Raw genomic sequence first — 18,256 nt, forward strand, 5'->3', positions numbered from 1 at the left:
TTTTCAAACGTCTAGCATCAGCATCTGAACAGTAGCTGCCTTTGATGGCAGAGTTTTACTAGACAACAAAGTGACAGACCATTTGGGACATGATATGATGGATAGTTCCAATAGCAAAGAAGAGCATGTAATTCATTTTCCGGATGGACCAGCTCTCATCCGCACAAGGCCCTGCATCAGATAATAGGTTGGTTGCTCCAGAAATAAACCCGGCACAGGACACGTGCCTGCTGCAGAGCAAGACAGTTCATCATGCACATGCCACCCTTTCATTAAAGATTTGACAAAGTGTCTGTATTCACCAGTCAGAGCAGAGGGGTGTTTTAATGAGCATGAAACGTGTTGGGAGGGTGTTACACTGGACGGGGCCAAAACTCAGGGAACTGTAATCAGGGAATCATAGAATCATTAAAGTTGGAAAGACCAATAAGATCATGTAGTCTAACCATCAGCTCATGCCTGTCATCGCTCTAGACCATGTTACTCAATGCGACATCTACTCTTCTCTTGAAAATCTCTGGGGCTGTAGTACGATGATGGGTAAGCTAGCATGCAAGGGGCCAAGTGGGTTTTCCTGAAGACAGAATTTCATGAGCTCTGCTCTCTGGAAAGTATTTGCAGAAGACCTGACTGCTGGTAAACTTTCATCTCCTCTGACTCGTGGAAATTCAGATATCCCAGGAAGTTTCTACAGCTTACACAAGAGCCTGCTGGGGACAAGAACTCTTGGCTGTAATTTAGCAGTTCCCCCATCTCTGCTCCACAACAAGCAGTGCTCAAGCTGTGTGAATATGAGTTAACAGAGGTCCGCTAGGACTGAATTATGCATTTATCTGCCTCTAACTGACACTACTGTCCAACCAGTCTGATCACAACAAGAACTTTACTGGAACTGAGAAGTGAGTGATCACTTCTCCCCTTCACACACCCATCATTGATGGCACAAAGGCTGTGTGTTAGACACTGAAATATGAGGTTAAACATCTTTTTCTGTGGGATCTCTCTGGGCAATAACACAGGGAGACCACGTCACTTGTTCCCTTGACTATCCCTCTATCTGTGTTGCATTGGTCACAGAGATAAACAGGAGACGTCTTCCAGGGTCAGAACACTGTGTGCACATGACAGATTCTTTGATACCAACACAGGCTCATTTTTCTCTTCACAAAGATGAATTTTAATATTTCAAAACCAATGGAGAAGATAGTGTCAGGCACATGAAAATGGCTTTGGAGGACACATAATGGCTTCCCTGATTGCCAATCCAGAAACACTTGGCACTAAAGGCAGCATGTGCTCCACTGGTGGTGACAAGGAGGTAGAAGGGGTTTGCAGATTCTCACCCAGACTAAGATTTATGTGCCCTGTGATTTCCGTTATCACCCAAGTAAATATCAGACAGATGATTCTCTCTGAGATACACCAGCTCTTAAGCTCTTGCACTCTTAATATTCAGCAGAGCAATTCTTTTGATGGTGAGTAATCACTGTCTTCAGCGATGGCCAGAAATGTGCAGACAATGCTGTTGATTGAAAAATTTGCTTTCTGGAAGTAAGTTCTGTGGAATTTTCCAAAGGCCTAGACTGAGGGGTACATTGTGACTAAAAGTTTCAGATTCAGGATAAAACATAACAAGGTGACATTCTAAATTGCAGAAAATGCATAGAAGATGAGAAAAAAAGAGCATGACTCCTCATTGTAGTGGATAGCAAAAATGAGAACCGCAAAACTGGGTCTAAACAGAATGTTTTCACACACAACAAAGATCGGGGACATCTGAATCTATCCTGCTGATTATCTTCCAACTCTCAGTTTAACCTGGCTTATCCCAAATGACTTCTTTTATGGAAATAGCCACCGAAATACAATAAACTGAATTTAACTGAGTTCCCCAGGGATTATTCCTAAACCCTCTGTGCATGTGTGCGTGTGTATTATAGGTACACAAAACATGTGAGAAGCTCTAAATTGGTCAACTCTTTAATGCAGTAAACCCAAACAATTTATTAATTAAATCATTATTTCCATCTTTGCTAATGCCTGAGAATTTATTGCGTTGGCCTTTGCAAGAATGAGACCTCTTCTATTTAAAGCAGAGTATCCATCTGACAACGCACCAGTGTATTTCTGCAGAACAGGATGTTCTTCTACACCCACATTTTTCCCCTCACTTCCTTCCTAGTTTTCTTCTGCCTTTTGGGAATAAGATATTGGAAAAGAGCTGAAAAGTGAAGACTTTTGGAATATTTTTGCTGAAATGAGATTTTTCAAAAATCTTTCAGAATTTTTTCAAAGATGAAATGTGATGCAGGGACATGCTGGGTCCCAGAATTGTTTTCTTAGGACAATTTCAGGGATGGTGTGGTTGGATATGGTAGGAAAAAGTCACTCTGCTGCTGATTGCTCAGGGGTTGGCCTGCAGACAGGGAGGAGGAGAAAGTTTAGTGGGTGAAGCAAAAAGCAGACAAGAAAGGGTTAAGAGCAGATCTGAGCCTAATTAGTCCCAGGATGTTGTGCTTGGACTGCCCCAGCTTGCAAAGACCAGAGCTGAGGAGTCTGAGGAAAACAGGCAGATTATTTTTACATGTGGCAAGAAGTGTGCCTTGGTCATGTAACTCACCAGAGAAGGGACCCAGGATCACCTCCACTGATTCAGCAAAGGTACAAGTCCCCAGTAAATGTGGATTATGAGTGTATATGATAAATGTGGGTGAAAACCTCTTTGGGGCATAGTCTTTCCCAGCCCATGGAAGTGATATGCAATGGAAAGTCAGCTGCAGGCAGACAAACCATGTTTCTATCTGAAAAGTAAGGAACTTTTGGAACTTTGCTTTAAATAATCAAGGTGAGGTTTTGAAAATGTCCTTTTGGTCTTCTACAGATTTTTTTTTTTCTCCTGTGTTTTCTCTTCTGTTCAGAGCAAATAATAGATCTGCTGCAACAAAGCATGTATCTATTCTTTTTGGGGAAGGTGAAGACAGAGGTCCTGTCCTCTTGGTAAACCTGGAAGACAGGGAAATATCAAACTTCTGAAACCCTCCTTCCAGGTTCAGCTTTCCTCCCACACAAAACCTTGGGCATAAGAACTCATCCAGGTGGACCGCAGTAATTCTCTGACCCTGCAGCTGACGGTGAATCATAGCATCTTCCAGCTGGCCAAGAGTGCCACCATCTGCCTTCATCATGGTTCAGGGTGCTGTAAGTCAACCTCATCCTTCAGTAGTTTTCAGTGTCAGCTGAAGGCCTGGATGATAATTTTTCCTATGAATGTTTTAACCTAATGTTGCATCAAAGGCTAAAGATCAGCTTCTGGTCCAACCTCAAAGCCACGTCCAGGGTGAAATGGAACAAACTCATGTGAAGAAGGAATCTAGCTCTGACTATAATGGTTGGACTATGTGATTTGATGGTTGGACTAGATGATCTTAGTGGTCTTTTCCAACCTTAATGATTCTATAATTCTATGACTCAGTATCTCCAGAAGAGGATTCCTGTGAAACCTCAAATTTGTGCAACTAAGGCAACAAGGACGTGTCCTTTTGAGTTTCTGCAGACATCTGAGATGGAATACATGCATCTTTATGTGAGCAATGAGGGAGCACAGTTTTCAGGTGATACGATGATATTCAAGGACAAGGGCCTGCAGCAAGGCATGATGAGTCTAAGTGAATGAGCAATAAAGCAGCAAATTAAATTTAATGTAGCCAAACCTGAAGTAATGTTCACGGCAGGAAAAATGTACTGAACTTCACGTATAAAATTATGGGTTCTGGGCTCACTCAGGAGAAAGATATTGAGATTATAGTAGTTCTATGAAATGTCAGTTCATTGCTCAGTAGTGGTGGAATAAGCGAATTAAATATTAACAGTTACCAAGGGGCAAGCAAAAGAGGGAATATTATCATGCCGCTGAATAAAACCAGGGTTCACTCACATCTTGAAGAGTACCTACTGATCCCTTTTCTCCAGGAATAATACAGTGTTGATGGAGGAAGGGCAATAACTATGATTCAAAATTAAAAAAAAAAAAAAAAAGAGGTCCATTTAAAGAAGTTACGAAGTAAGCAAGATGAATTCTGGCCTGGGAAAGCAAAGATACTTGAAGGATAAGTGAAGGAGATCTACAGAATGATGGTGGTGAGGTATGACATGAGCAAGTGTAGAGTCTTGCAACTGAAAGCTCTCTGAAAAGAGGAGTTGTCCATGAAGACCTTTGACCCCCCCAAAAGATAGCAATGTCACAGACTCCATGATGATGCCAGACATTTTGATAATACTGATGAGCTTGCATTGAAGGTATATGCATGCTCAAGTGGTAGAAGTGGTGGTACACTGGTTGCTGATCAATAGCTTAAGCAACTTACAGTTGTGATCTATTGACAAAGAGCTGCCTGTCTCTCTTGCAGCACGTATGCTATTTTAAACATAAATTGTTTCTGAAGAGGGATTTATGCACCTTTATTTCCATTTATTTATAAGCCTTCTATTTCTCCCAAAGCGATGGAACTCCATGGAAGGGAAGGGAAGGTGCCTTGACTTGTAGCTATATTGATTCTGTCCATCCTCTCACTAAGGGATGGAGAAGTTATTTCTTGCAGCAGACGGATTTGCCAGGCCAGGGCTGGCCAGCAACGTCAGATGAAGAATGAGCGTGGGAGTCCCATTCCTGACCTCCTGCCCGCAGTGGGATTGACATAACTCCATAACACAGGAAAAATATCTCTTCCACACGACAACAAGATAAACGTTTTGATAAGAAAGTCCCCAGATGGGAAACACCAGCAGCCCTGAGGTATTGAAAAGAAAGAAAAAGATGAGTGGAGTCAAGCTGCCCTGGCAGGTTTAGCATCAAGACTCACTCCAGCCCTTTTACAGCCTTGAGCATGGATGTATCTGTTTGTTTTATGAAGCGAGCCTAGTGTCAGCGAAATGGAGCCTGGGATCACACTGCCTCTGAAGAGTCCCAGGTGCTGTGCAGTGCCCGGCTTTCACGTTTAAAAATCACAGCTATAATTTCTGTTTTATTGTTGCTGTATTCAACCAGCATCCCACCTCCTTCCTGGGCACGGCTGCTGCTCTCTGTTTTCACTGTCCCCATTGCATTGCTCTCTCCTTCTGGGTGGTCCCCCTTTCCCTGGATGGCCCACACCACTCTCTGCAGCAAAGACATTGTTTTATTTTCATGATCTGAGTGCCCCGAAAGCCATCCTTTGGCTGGAAGGCATCTGTCTCCTGTCCTTCTCATATCCACTCTCATTTGAAGGCCACTCTGGGAAAGGGAGGGGAAACCTCAGCTTTTCTCTCTGACTTCCCCCAGGGACAAACAAGGCACCGAAGATGGATGACAGTGGTGTCCTTTCATCTTCGGCGCAGGCGAGCTGAGTGAGTGGTGCTCATATGGGTCTGGGCTGTTCAAGCCAGAGAAAGAGGGCTGTGGTCAAGGAGAGCATGGAGAAATCAAAACTTTAACGTGTGCTCAAATCTGCCTCCAGGGCAGCATTTTATGCAACAATTCATGTAAAAACACCAACAAATTGTCCCCTTTTCTGATTCTGCTTATCTCAGCCTCACCATTCAGCGTACCACTGGATTTTGCCCACAGAGGTTGCAGATGCCCCATCCCTGGAGATGTTTGAGGCCAGACTGGAAAACCCAATCTAGCGCTTGGCAACCCTGCACATAGCAGAGGGATTGGAACTGTGTGATCTTTGAGGTTCTTTCCGACTCAAGCCATTCTATGACTCTAGAATCTCCCCTCACTTCACTAAAGCATCACCCATTTGTCTTTGGGCTCTTCCATTTCTGAAGATGACCTGCTGGGTAATGCTCCCACAATGATGCCAATTTCTTAGGAGATTGCTGTGCTATGCATGTGACCAGAGATGTCCAGATGCCACTGAGTCACATGAGACCATTATTCAGCTTGCTGGGACCCCCCTTCAACTTCTCTCCTTGATGCAGCAAATCAGCTGCATTATTAAAATGATTAAAAATAGACTGAGCTCACCCGAGACTGCATCTATAATGGATCAATTGCTTTTTATACATTTTTGGCTCCCTACAGTGCTGCTTTGTCATGTCACTCGCACTCATTTGGGTGAGATCTTGAAATAATAGGCACATTCAAGAGATATAAATATAGCTGTTTATTGCCTTAAAATGCGTCTGCAGAAAAATCACAGCCCCGGCTTCAGGTACTTGGCAGTTAAATCTTCTCCCTCTGTCCTTTCTCTCATGGACCTGGATGAAATGCTGGACTTTGCAGCTTGGAGACTTCTTTATCCTAAGATATAGGCTCTATTTCTGTTGCATAAAATTCATTGCCTTCTAGGCCACTGACTTAATCAGTCCTTGGTGTTAGCTTGGATTTGATTCTAGTATGAAATAGTACAGAGTTAACATTGAAAAGCAGCAGTACAGTGAAATAAAAATAAATGTGCTGCATTGTGCAGCTTAACGGGGTGTTAATTTCTTCAGAGCGCATAAATAGGAGGCACAGAGCACATCTGTTTGCTGGCATTGCACTGGGGAAGGGGAAATTTGGAGTTTTGTAACAGGGACAGGCTGAACTTTGTTCCATGTTTTGCAGCGCTGCACAAAGTCTCCTCTGTAGAATGGCCAGTTAATTAAAAATGATATTTACAGTCCCCTTGTGATGCATGCCCATATTTCTGCTATTAGGATTTCTTCAAAACCTGGCACCACACAAGGGCTGGGGTCCCAGTGACCATAGAGTCATAGAATGGTTGGGTTGGAAGGGAACACCAGCTTAGGCTGCCCATGGCCTCATTCAGCCTGGCCTTGAGCACCTCCAGGGATGGGGCATCCCATTACTTTATCTAACCACCCTCTGAGTATAGAACTTCTCCATCCTACCTAATCTAAACCTGCCCTCTTTCAGTGGTGTTAACAGCTGTCCTCCTCTCCATGCGACTGGAGTCCACACAACACCCTGATGTTTGCAGAGGGGTTATATCACCCATCCACCTTTCTGTATGACTGGTCTCAACCAGTGAACACAGAACACAATGTCCTGCTCTCAGGCCCCTGTCCACAGTTAGGGATCAGGGAGGACATCTTTCAAACCTAATCCTGACAGCTCTCAGCCTCTGACTTGAAGTTGAAATGACTTTGTGCATAGAATCATAGAACCATCTAGGTTGGAAAAGATCTTCAGCATCAAGTCCAAGCGTCATCCTGACCTACAGAATCTCAACAAAATGGACAAAACCACGTCCCTTAGTGCCACATCCACACATCTCTTAAATACGCCCAGGGATGGAGACTCCCCTATGTCCCTGGGCAGCCCATTCAATGCCTGACCACAGTCTCTGTGAAGATTTTTTTTCTAATGTTCAATATAAACCTCTCCCTGTCGCAACTTGAGGACATTTCTTCACAACCTATCACTTATCACCCGAGAAAAGAGACCAGCACCCTCCTCACTGCAACCTCCTTTTGGGTAGTTATTCTCCAGAATAAACAACCCCAGTTCTCAGCAGCAAAGCAATCTCAAACCAATTTTAGCAAAGCAGTCTCTCATTTAACCTGGCCAGAGGATGGCCAGGGGTCTCCGCCACTCTTGGAAGAAGTCCCCACCCCCCCCTCCCTCTCCATCCCATCCCCTCTTTCATCTTCAGAGCATTTCATCTTTGAGAGAGTCCCCCACAAGTCCAGAACTGAACCCTGTCCCAAATTCCCCCAGCCCTGGACACCCCCAGCACCAGCACTCACCTTCCCCCCCACACTCCCAGCTCACCTTGGGCAGGGGTGCACAGCCCCTGAGCTCGGCTGGCACCCGTGAGTGTCTGCAGAGCCGTGGGAGCTTGCGCCGCATCCTCACGTATTTTTTCATTTCCTTATTTTGCATAAATGTAAAACTCCTCTTACTGTCTGCATCCAGCTGCTGGCAGCATCTGTTATTAGCTATTTCTCCTAATACCTGCACACTGAAAATGAGTTTTTATAATCTTGATAAGAACTAGTTTCAGCTGTTGAAAGTTCAGCTGATATTATACACATAGAGGCTCCATCCTTACACCACTGAACACAATAATAAAAATCTCTCCAACATTTTATTCTCAAACCCTTCCCTCTATTCTTTTTTATGTGTTGCTACTCAGTTGAAAAAGGACAGCATCTGCTCACAGAAAAAAACGATGATGAAAGCTAGAGAAACTCCTTGACACACTCCTTTTGGCTTTATGTATTTCACTTTGAATTAGGGTGCCAAACTAGGAGAATGACACTGCAGACTTCTGAGGCATTAAAAAAACATGAATCAGACCTTAGCATGATTTTTCTTTTTTTTTTGCTAAAAATCCAGAAAGTCTCCAACTGTAGAATTAAAAAAAGAGAGTAGTACTTTTGGGGTCCTTTCTCTTTGCTCCTGGTTTTGCTATAGTCCTTTGTACTTCTTTTCCCAACAACAGTGAAAGACAAAAAATCTTCTGTTTTCTTGCCAAGTCTGGTATTGACAAGTAACATCTTAGTTGGAGAAATCAGGTCTTTAGGAAGGTCTCAGGGACTACGAGACTCCCAGGAATGCCCTTCTCCAAACTAAGTCTGGCATCTGTGAAGGGTCCCTCATTGTGCAACCTGCAGGGAGTCTATTGGCTTACAGTGGCCTTGTCTTGTTCTCCATGGTCAACAGAGATCAACAAGGACTTCCAAAACAAGGCCATTCATCCTGTGAGCATTCAGGCATTCTCTCCACAGACTGCTGAAGAGAGCCTCAGCAGCTCAATAGGATGAATTCCCTCCCCAAAGCCTTGGTCAGGGCCATTAGCAAGAGGGAGATGGGAAAGGACGCTTTGGTTGGCTCTGCTACTCCACCATCCTGTCACTGCAGGTAGACCTAGGAAGAGATTTAGTTTGGGAAGAGCCAGAGGATGTCCTTTTCATGTCTCCTGTCATCACAAAGTCCACCAGTTGCAGAGTAAAGTGTTGCCAACTCACCTATACAACCAAAATATGCATTAGTTGAATTTCCCAGGTTGATCCAGGAGGCAGACTAGAAGCAACAGGACAACAAGATACAGGAAAATGACTTTTTGGTGCCAAGTCTAGAGTTGGTTTACCTCTGGAGATGTGATCAGATCATACAAGATAGGCTCTGGGGAGATAGTAACACCTCCATAAGTGCTTCTGTACCATTGTATGTTCTCCTCCTACCCCAGTGAGACCCCCAAAGTGACCCCAAGGGACAAATGACAGATCAAAAAAAAAAGATTTCTCCCATCCTCTCCCAGTATTGAAGGCTGGCATAACATGACATAGAAATAGCTTGAAGAGACAGCAATCTCCTCTATGGCAGTTCTTGGCTGAAACAATCAGCAGCAATTCCTCCGCATGCCACAGCTCTACGGGTTGGAATAGAGATGACAAATCTGTCACTGATTATGCTCCATTACATCCTCACAGCATTTCCTATGCTGCCTGCAGAGCAGATATTCTCTCTTTGCTTTTAAGGAATTTCAGGTAAAACAGACAGCCAACATCACTGGTGGCAGCAGCCTGGTGCTTCCATGTTTGATCCTTCCCCTATGGATGTATAAGTGCTTAGACCCAGAAATCACCACTTTTCTGGGGCATCTACCAGGAAAATACCTATTGAAATCGCACGGTGCCTGCAGCCTATGCTCCTTAGCAAGAATTCTGCTGCAAAAACAAGTAGGATCCAAACCCTATGGATCAGTGAGTACCTAGTGGAGCCTGTCTACTATTTCAAATGGACACTGAGAGCTCAGCAGTTTGGATGTCACATGTTTCTCTGCAGAATATTTTCTCTTCTTCCCTCTTTCCCCTGTGAAGCAGCACTCAGCCTTTCTGTCGCAGAGCTGTCTGCCTGCACACCAGCTCTGCCTCGCTCTCTGAATGTCCTCTAACCACCCAAGAGGAGCCTGAATGCTCCTTGATGAGTTCAACAGGGGACAAATGGAAAGCACTTGCAGGGAGCGCCTCTGGAAATATAGCTAATGCTCACTCCAGGGTGACAGGTTTTGATCTCCCGGGTAACCCTGACAGATCCATCAGGAGGCACTTAGTTATAAAACCCCAGGAACTCTGCAAAGGAACCCCTGTGTTTATGCTGCTCTGAAATGTCTAGTTAATGTAAAAATGAAAAAAAAAAAAAAAAAAAGGCAACGTAATGGGCTTCTTTAGAGGGGTTTTAGGCACTTAGTGGAAAGCCGGAAGCCAAGGTCTGTATAATTAAATTGCTAATCTCTCACCAGATCTGGCAGGCTATGTTCACATGTTAAAAACATGTTTGAGCACCACAGCAATCTTTGTTTCAACTCTGTGCACAAGCCAGGGTCCTTAATTCCTTCAGCCTTGAAGTACTTCCAGTAGTGCTATATTCTTCATAAAGAGCAAAGCCCAGGCACCAAACAGTCAAGATGACCAACCTACTTGCTAATAAAGAGACTGCTAAAACGACACATGTGCTATGCCCTCTGGTGTGGTGCCTCTCACAACAGTGTTCACTCACATCTTCTTTTTTTGATTCTTTCCATACTTAAGAAACCATCTGCATGGTTGGACTCGATGATCTTGGAGATCTTTCCCAACATTAATGATTCTATGAAGTCATAGAATCATAGGATCATAGAATGGTTTGGGTTGGAAGGGACCTTTAAGATCATCTAGTTCCAACCCCCCTGCTATAGGCAAGGACACCTCCCTCTAGACCATGTTGCTCAAAGCCCCATCCAGCCTGGCCTTGAATGCTTCCAGGGAGGGGACATTCACAACCTCACTGGGCAACTTGTTCCAGTGTCACTTTAGTTCACTGAATAAAGCTCACTTTATTCAGTGAAATAAAGCTGAAATAAACTCATACATTCCTCGATGGTACCTCATCAAGTGCACCCTCAGCAAGTTTGCAGATGACACCAAGCTGAGCGGTGCAGTCGATACACTCGAAGGAAGGGAAGCCATCCAGGGGGACTTGGACAGGCTGGAGAACTGGGCCCACGAGAACCCTTCCTCAGACATGGAAAAAGCTGAGGTGCTCAGTAAGTGCTTTGCCTTGGTCTTCACTGGTGGTCAGACTCCCCATGTCTGCCAGAACCCTGAACCTCGAGGTGTAGGTGAGAGGAGCGGATTCCATCCCACTGTAACAGTGGAACAAGTCCGAGACCTCCTCATGAAACTGAATGTATGGAAGCCCATGGGGCCAGATGATATCCATCCTAGGGTTCTGAGAGAGATGGCTGATGTGGTTGCCAAGCCGCTCTCCATCATATTTGAAAAATCATGGCTGTCTGGTGAAGTCCCCAGTGACTGGAAAAAGGGAAACATTACTCCCATTTTTAAGAAAGGGAGAAAGGATGACCCGGGGAACTACAGGCTGGTGAGCCTCACCTCTGTACCTGGGAAGATCATGGAGCAGATCCTCCTAGAAGACATGTCAAGGCACATATGTGACAAAGAGGTGATCTGAGACAGCCAGCATGACTTCACCAAGGGCAGATCTTGCCTGACCAATCTGGTGGCCTTCTACGATGGAGTGACAGCATCGGTGGATGGGAGAAAGGCGACGGATGTCATCTACCTGGACTTCTCCAAAGCCTTTGACATGGTCCCTCACCACATCCTTCTCTCCAAATTGGAGAGGTATGGACTTGAAGGATGGACTGCTCGGTGGATTAAGAACTGGTTGGCTGGTCACAGCCAAAGGGTTGTGATTAATGGTTCTATGTCAGGGTGGAGGCTGGTCACGAGTGGTGTCCCCCACCAAGCCCCACCAAGGCTCAGTCTTGGGACCAGTGCTCTTCAACATCTTTATCAATGACATAGACGATGGTATCAAGTGCATCCTCAGCAAGTTTTCAGATGACACGAAGCTGAGCAGTACAGTCAATATACTGGAAGGAAAGGAAGCCATCCAGAGGGACCTGGACAGGCTGGGGAAGTGGGCCCACGAGAACCTAATGAGGTTCAACAAGGCCAATTGCAAGGTGCTGCACTTGGGCTAGGGCAATCCCAGGTATTTATACAAACTGGGGGAAGAACTCCTTGAGAGCAGCCCTGCGGAGAGGGACTTGGGGGTCCTGGTGGACGAGAAGCTGGACATGAGCCAGCAGTGTGCACTGGCAGCCTGGAAGGCCAACTATGTCCTGGGCTGCATTAAAAGAGGAGTGGCCAGCAGGGAGAGGGAGGTGGTAGCCTCCCTCTACTATGCTCTTGTGAGGCCCCATTTGCAGTACTGTGTCCAGGCCTGGGGTCCCAGCACAAGAAAGATGTGGAGCTCTTGGAATGAGTTCAGAGGAGGGCTACTAAGATGATCAGAGGGCTGGAACATCTCTCCTATGAGGAAAGTTTGAGGAAACTGGGCTTGTTTAGTTTGAAGAAGAGAAGGCTCCGGGAGACCTCATTGTGGCCTTCCAATACTTGAAGGGAGCGTATAAACAGGAGAGAGAATGATTGTTCACAAGGGTGGATAGTGATAGGACAAGGGGGAATGGTTTTAAACTGAGACAGGGGAGATGTAGGTTAGATATTAGGAGGAAGTTTTTCACTGAGAGGGTGGTGAGGCACTGGAACAGGTTGCCCAGGGAGGTTGTCGATGCCCCATCCCTGGAGGTATTCAAGGCCAGGCTGGATGTGGCTCTGAGCAGCCTGGTCTAGTGGTTGGTGACCCTGCACTCAGCAGGGGGCTTGAAACTAGATGATCTTTGAGGTCCTTTACAACCCAGGCCTCCTACAGCACTGAGATTCACCACATGGACAGAAAACACACGAGGGCTACAGCCATTTTGCCAGGAAAAACAGGCAGTTATGGAGATATATGGTGGGATATTTGGGTTTATTCATCACTTTAAGGAAAGCATACAAAACAAAATAATACAAATCTTCATTCCTTCCACTGCCCTGGCCACACACTTGGTGCTTATGCTACCCTACATCATTTCTTCACCTGGTATATGTCACACAATTGGAGAGATGACCCAAGAAGCGCAGGCTCGCATCACTCACAACTGCTTACCGGCTCAGGTCTGAGTCCTTAGTAGCTTTGCATCATGCTTTATCCCCCCAGGCAAGAGCATGTGAGCAGTGGTGGGGACAGAGGCACGAGGGAAAAGCAACCTAGAAATCAAAGTGCTTGTCTCTATGAATGGGGCTGGTCCCCAGCAGTTCCATACAGCCTTTTCACTGATACCAGCAGGCAAAGGGCTCAGAAAGGCAGAGGGGAAGGAAGGTGACATGGGGCGATTAGAGACCTCCAACAATTAAAAAACGTACAGCAAAGAGACTGTACATGAGTAAAACCTGAGAGGAAAACACTCAAAAAAACCCAGCAGCCTAAAGGTCAAGACCACATCCTAGGAGGTTCCTGCTGCTTTGGATTGTAGCACAGAAGAATTCAATGCCACCTGAGCCATCAGCTGAAGCTGTGAGAATCCTGCTTAATGGCTGCAGTGGATGGCTTGTGCTATAGTAAAGCTATTCAGTCTTTATTGAAGGGACATGAGACTCTCACGGATAGTCTCTGTGGTGGTCTTGACATTTGTTTCTCCATTGGACTGGCCTTGGGCATGAGTGGAAGGAAGCATAAGGAGCATTCAACCCCAGGAAAGAAAACCACCCCTTTGCTCTTCTAAATATCTTCTATGTTTCTGATGACTGTGAACTTTAAAATATATGGTCTGCTTCATTTCATAAGAATGTTTTGGTTTGCTCTGAGTCAAGCACCAAGGACGTTCAGATTTTATTTATGTCACTGAAGCAGTCACCTGTCACTGTCTGAAACAGCATCAAACATTATAGCTTCTTCCTCAAGAAGAAGATGACTACAAGATGGCTGCAAGAGCTGAAGCTATTGTGGCTTAGCAAATTGCTACTCACTAGCTTGAAGTGAAGATACTTGCATGCTTCCAGCACATTTCAATAACATAAAACATTGTAATTTTAATTAATTTAATGGTAATAACTTCCTAATCTGTGATAATTCAGTCATTTGCCTACTGCTCTGTTTATGTAACTGGTTTCACTGGCTGGAGGAATGAAGGGACACTCGCACACATGGACCACTTCCCTTTGTAGGTCACCTAGAAAGCCATCTTTATTATGTTCTTAAATACATACAATCTGTAGAAAGAAGATTTACAGGTTTTTTTTTTTTTTTTGGAAGAACAGGCCTGTTTTGGGAAATTTTTAATGGGGAGACATCTATGACTTTTTTATTAAAATCAGGAAGAAAGCTTTGCCTTAGCACCCCAGTGGGCAGAGTGATGAGAGGTTGGAGGAGGACAGCGGAGGACATCTTTAGTATCACTCCCTCACATCTCCAGGACATGCTTCACCACTCACTACTACAATCTGCATTTTTTTTCTTGCTCTTTCTCCTTTTTTCAACTGTTATCTCCCCAAGCTGGAAAAGTCTTTTTTTTGTCCCCTCTAGTGTGAAAGGCAACTTCAAAAAAATGAAATAGGTTGGGAAAAGACAGCATGTAGGATTGCTCTAGAAAGTTTTTCTCAGGCAGATTTACACACTCAGCTTCTGAGAACAGCACCAGAGCACGGGGGAACAAATGGGAAACACATCCACACTGTGGATGCAGTTGCCAGCCTTGAGTTATTTTGACTCTGTCATGTATTTTTGGATGGATCACAAGAAATGCTGAGAATCTGCATTTCCTAAGGGCCTCTTTGAGAGCTATGATCACTAAGGACATCATGAACTGAGACCTGAATGCATTAGCGTACCTTCTGGTTTACATGGCTTCTAAGAAAATACATGATCTGTGGCTTCCTCTGAAAGATCTACAGAGCTTTTCTGGTCTGTGAGTTCCAGATAAGCAGCTGCACCTCATCCAGAAATGCATGTCCAGAAGAGTTTCTCAAATGGCAACCCAAGTACATGCTTGGGTTTGAGCAACTCAATCAGGTCCTTGGATTGGGTCAACTAAATCACCTTTCACACACTTTAGGCATCAAATCAAATACAGACAATGACAGCTGTAGGAACTCTTCATTTGGTAGCTGGAGGAAAATCTCATCCCAGGCTCCAAACCTCATTTTTTGAGAGCTGCTGCTTGGAGGTGGTAGTGAAACAGCAACTACAGCCATGTTGGACATGAGCAAGTCAACATACATGCACACAAAGAGATATTTGGCTATTCAGCAATGCTCATTATGTCCCTGTGAAGCTGTCTGTGTGTCCTTGGTGGCAGCTGTACCTCAGTTGGGATGTTCCTGCCTGAGAAGCCAACAGCAGCACCTGGGTGCTCAGGGGGATTTTCCTGAGTTGTTCATGAACCATGGACAGAGGGTGCCAGGGGAAGGCCGCAAGTGCTACCTTCACAGCTTAGGTGTTAAAATCACAGTATAACCAAATTGTGGACATGAAAAACCTCTCAAATCTTTGAGATAATAGTTAGAATCAACTTCAGTATATTTGAGTTTGCTTATTATTATTTTTGCCTTATACATTTCCTCCGCAGAACTAGCTGAGTAAACACTACATGTTCTCCTCCCTGCTCAATCCTGGCACTGGGCACAACTAAGTGCCTACTGTGTGCTGTCTCAAAGGTGGTTGTACTTCAGAACTGGGCAAGGAGAATGTATCCTCAATGACAAATACAGCATCTTGCATTAAGCCTTAACCACCAGCGTCCTATATATGTAGGAAGCAATTTCCTATGTAGCAGGACTGAATAGATAAGGAGCATTCAGGCTGGGAAAGATGACAAAGGGAAGATATGATCAAAGAGTACAAAATCATGAAGGACACAGAGACTGTGAATAAAGAAGGATTATTGTTGTTCTTTTTATTTATTTTTTTTGTTTTTGTTTTATTTTATAACACCAGGACTTAAGACTATGCAATGACACTGAGGCTGCAGATTTAGAAGGAGAAACAGCTTTAAATTACAAATGCAGGGAAAGTATCACCAGAGGAAGCAACTGAAGCCAATGAAGGTTAGAAATTGATCTAGGCAAATTGACATGGGAAAAGTCCATGATGGGTTGTTAAGCGTGACAAAATCAGGAAGTGGCTGAAGTAGTGATCCTTGGGTAGCAGAGGATGTGCTGGGGAAGCAGCTCTCCAGCCTTGCCTTGTTTTTTCCTTCTTCTATGTGCTTGTGGCTGGATGTCGGGGCAGGCAAACCTTGGTTTGACCAGCAGAGCTGTACCATTACAATACTGGCCATGTTATCAGAGAGAGTTCTCTTGAGTGTGATTCAGAGCATGGCTGTAATTCAGCTTCTTCCCTCCTACACCCTCCATGGACTGCAGAGCAATGCAGGGATAGCACAAACTACATCAGACACCTGAAATTGCTTAGTTCAAATGTCTCTTTTTCTGACTGATTCATAAAATGCAATAGCAAGTCAGGTGTCTGAACCCCACTGCTTTTAAAAGTCTTAATCTGCTTTGATGTTTTTTACAATCTCTCCAGGCATCTCACTGACACCTCTATGAAAATCAGGCCTGGAGTAATCTCTTCCCTTTTATCTCCTGAAGCTCCGATAGTGCTTGCAAAATGCCTTGTGACCCACAGACAGATGCTATAGCTTCTCCATGCTTTGCAACCATTACTAATGAGGCCTCTCAAACACTAGATTGCCTGAAAAATGCATATTTTGTCTGTTGGCAAGAATTATTTCAGTAAGTTTTCTTTTGACAGATCACAGACAGCGAATGCAGACGCACTGGTGGCAGCTCCATCAATCTCCGACTTCTAAAGCTGATCCTTATGCCTCTTACCTTCCCCATTTCACATCAGCAAGTTGAGAAAAGAGGAGACTTCAAGCTTGGCTGGGCAGCTTACATGTGACTATGCCAGACTCCAGACTGAACCATGTGCACCAAAACCATCAATCAGCTCTGCAGTGTGAGACTGCTGGAGGAGAACTCTACTATATGTATTTGACACATATCCAGGGCACATTTCAGAGTGACCCTGGTGCAACTGGCTTTATCAGACAAGCTTGCTGGCTGCATACTATGGTCACACACCAAAGCAGTGGAAAAAACAAGTCCCAGGTCAAATCTATGTGCAAAGTCTAAATAAGGCTCCTCTACAATTTTTAATTTCCCTGTTATAAAGGTGGAGAAAATTATGTGGTCTGGACTGAAAATTATGTATTTCGCTTAATTTGGGGGTATGCTTTTCAAAATAAAGAAATAAAATCAAGCTGAATTTTAAGACACAATGGTTTCCTGAGCAATTTAAACGCTGAAATGGTAAAAAGGAGCTTTTCTGGTTTTCAAGAAAGAATGGCTCCCCTTTTTGTGTAGCAGAAAACATTAGCTGAATTCAGCCTGAGTCTGTGGATAGTTTCAGTTAGCCTGAAACTGCATTTATTAGCAAATAAGCTATCCATCTGAAAAACGGTATCTAGTTCTACTCCGAATGTTCCTCCTATTGCCTAAAAATGTCCTACTTGAAGACAAAGCTATTGTTCAGCCTAGATTTAAACCATTGTGGTTCATTGTCTGGTGCAGCATCTCCCAGGGAAAGCAAACCAATTAAGCTGTTCTATTTTGGAGCCTCAGTGCCTGTTTGCACAGTTATTATGTCATATGAGAGAATACAGTCTTATAGTCTTTGACAGATATGACTGCACTTCTTATAAGCAAATACTCTGTGTTCAGCAGCTTTGAGATAGAAATGGTCACAACAGAGCTTAGGAAAGCAGGAAAAGCCATCTGCAACCAAGGGAGCATCCTCCATCCAGGTCTAAGAGCCTGTTAGGAAAGCAGGAAAAGCCATCTGCAACCAAGGGAGCATCCTCCATCCAGGTCTAAGAGCCTGTTCCAAAAGCTCCACCAAAACCCATCAGGTAGTAAAATAAAAACATGGTTCCTGAACCCTGTTGGTAAGAAATGACTTATGGGTTAAAGCACAGGGAACTGTGTCCTTTTCAAACTTCTCATACAATGCCTCCCCTCTCCCCCCATAAAAAAGAGAAAGAAAAATGAAGGTAGCAAAAAAGCATGAAAACCTGTTACATGTAACAGTGATTATTTTCATTATTTTGCAGATCTTCTAAAAGACTGATTGAGGGCTTTGGCATTTTACGTTTCCTCTCTTGTTATGAAATTTGTACAGTACAGTCAAAATGAATCACGTTTGTCTTGTCAGCACGTCTCTGCTCTCTGTGGCAAGAAATCACAGAATTATGGAAGCATTAATGTTGGAAAAGACCACTAAGATCATCCAGTCCAACTGTCAACCACCATGCCCACTAAACCATGCTGCTCAGTGCCACATCTACCCTTCGCTCGAACACCTCCAGGGAAA

The sequence above is a fragment of the Numida meleagris genome, chromosome 1, assembly GCF_002078875.1.
Source record: "Numida meleagris isolate 19003 breed g44 Domestic line chromosome 1, NumMel1.0, whole genome shotgun sequence".
NCBI lineage: Eukaryota > Metazoa > Chordata > Aves > Galliformes > Numididae > Numida > Numida meleagris.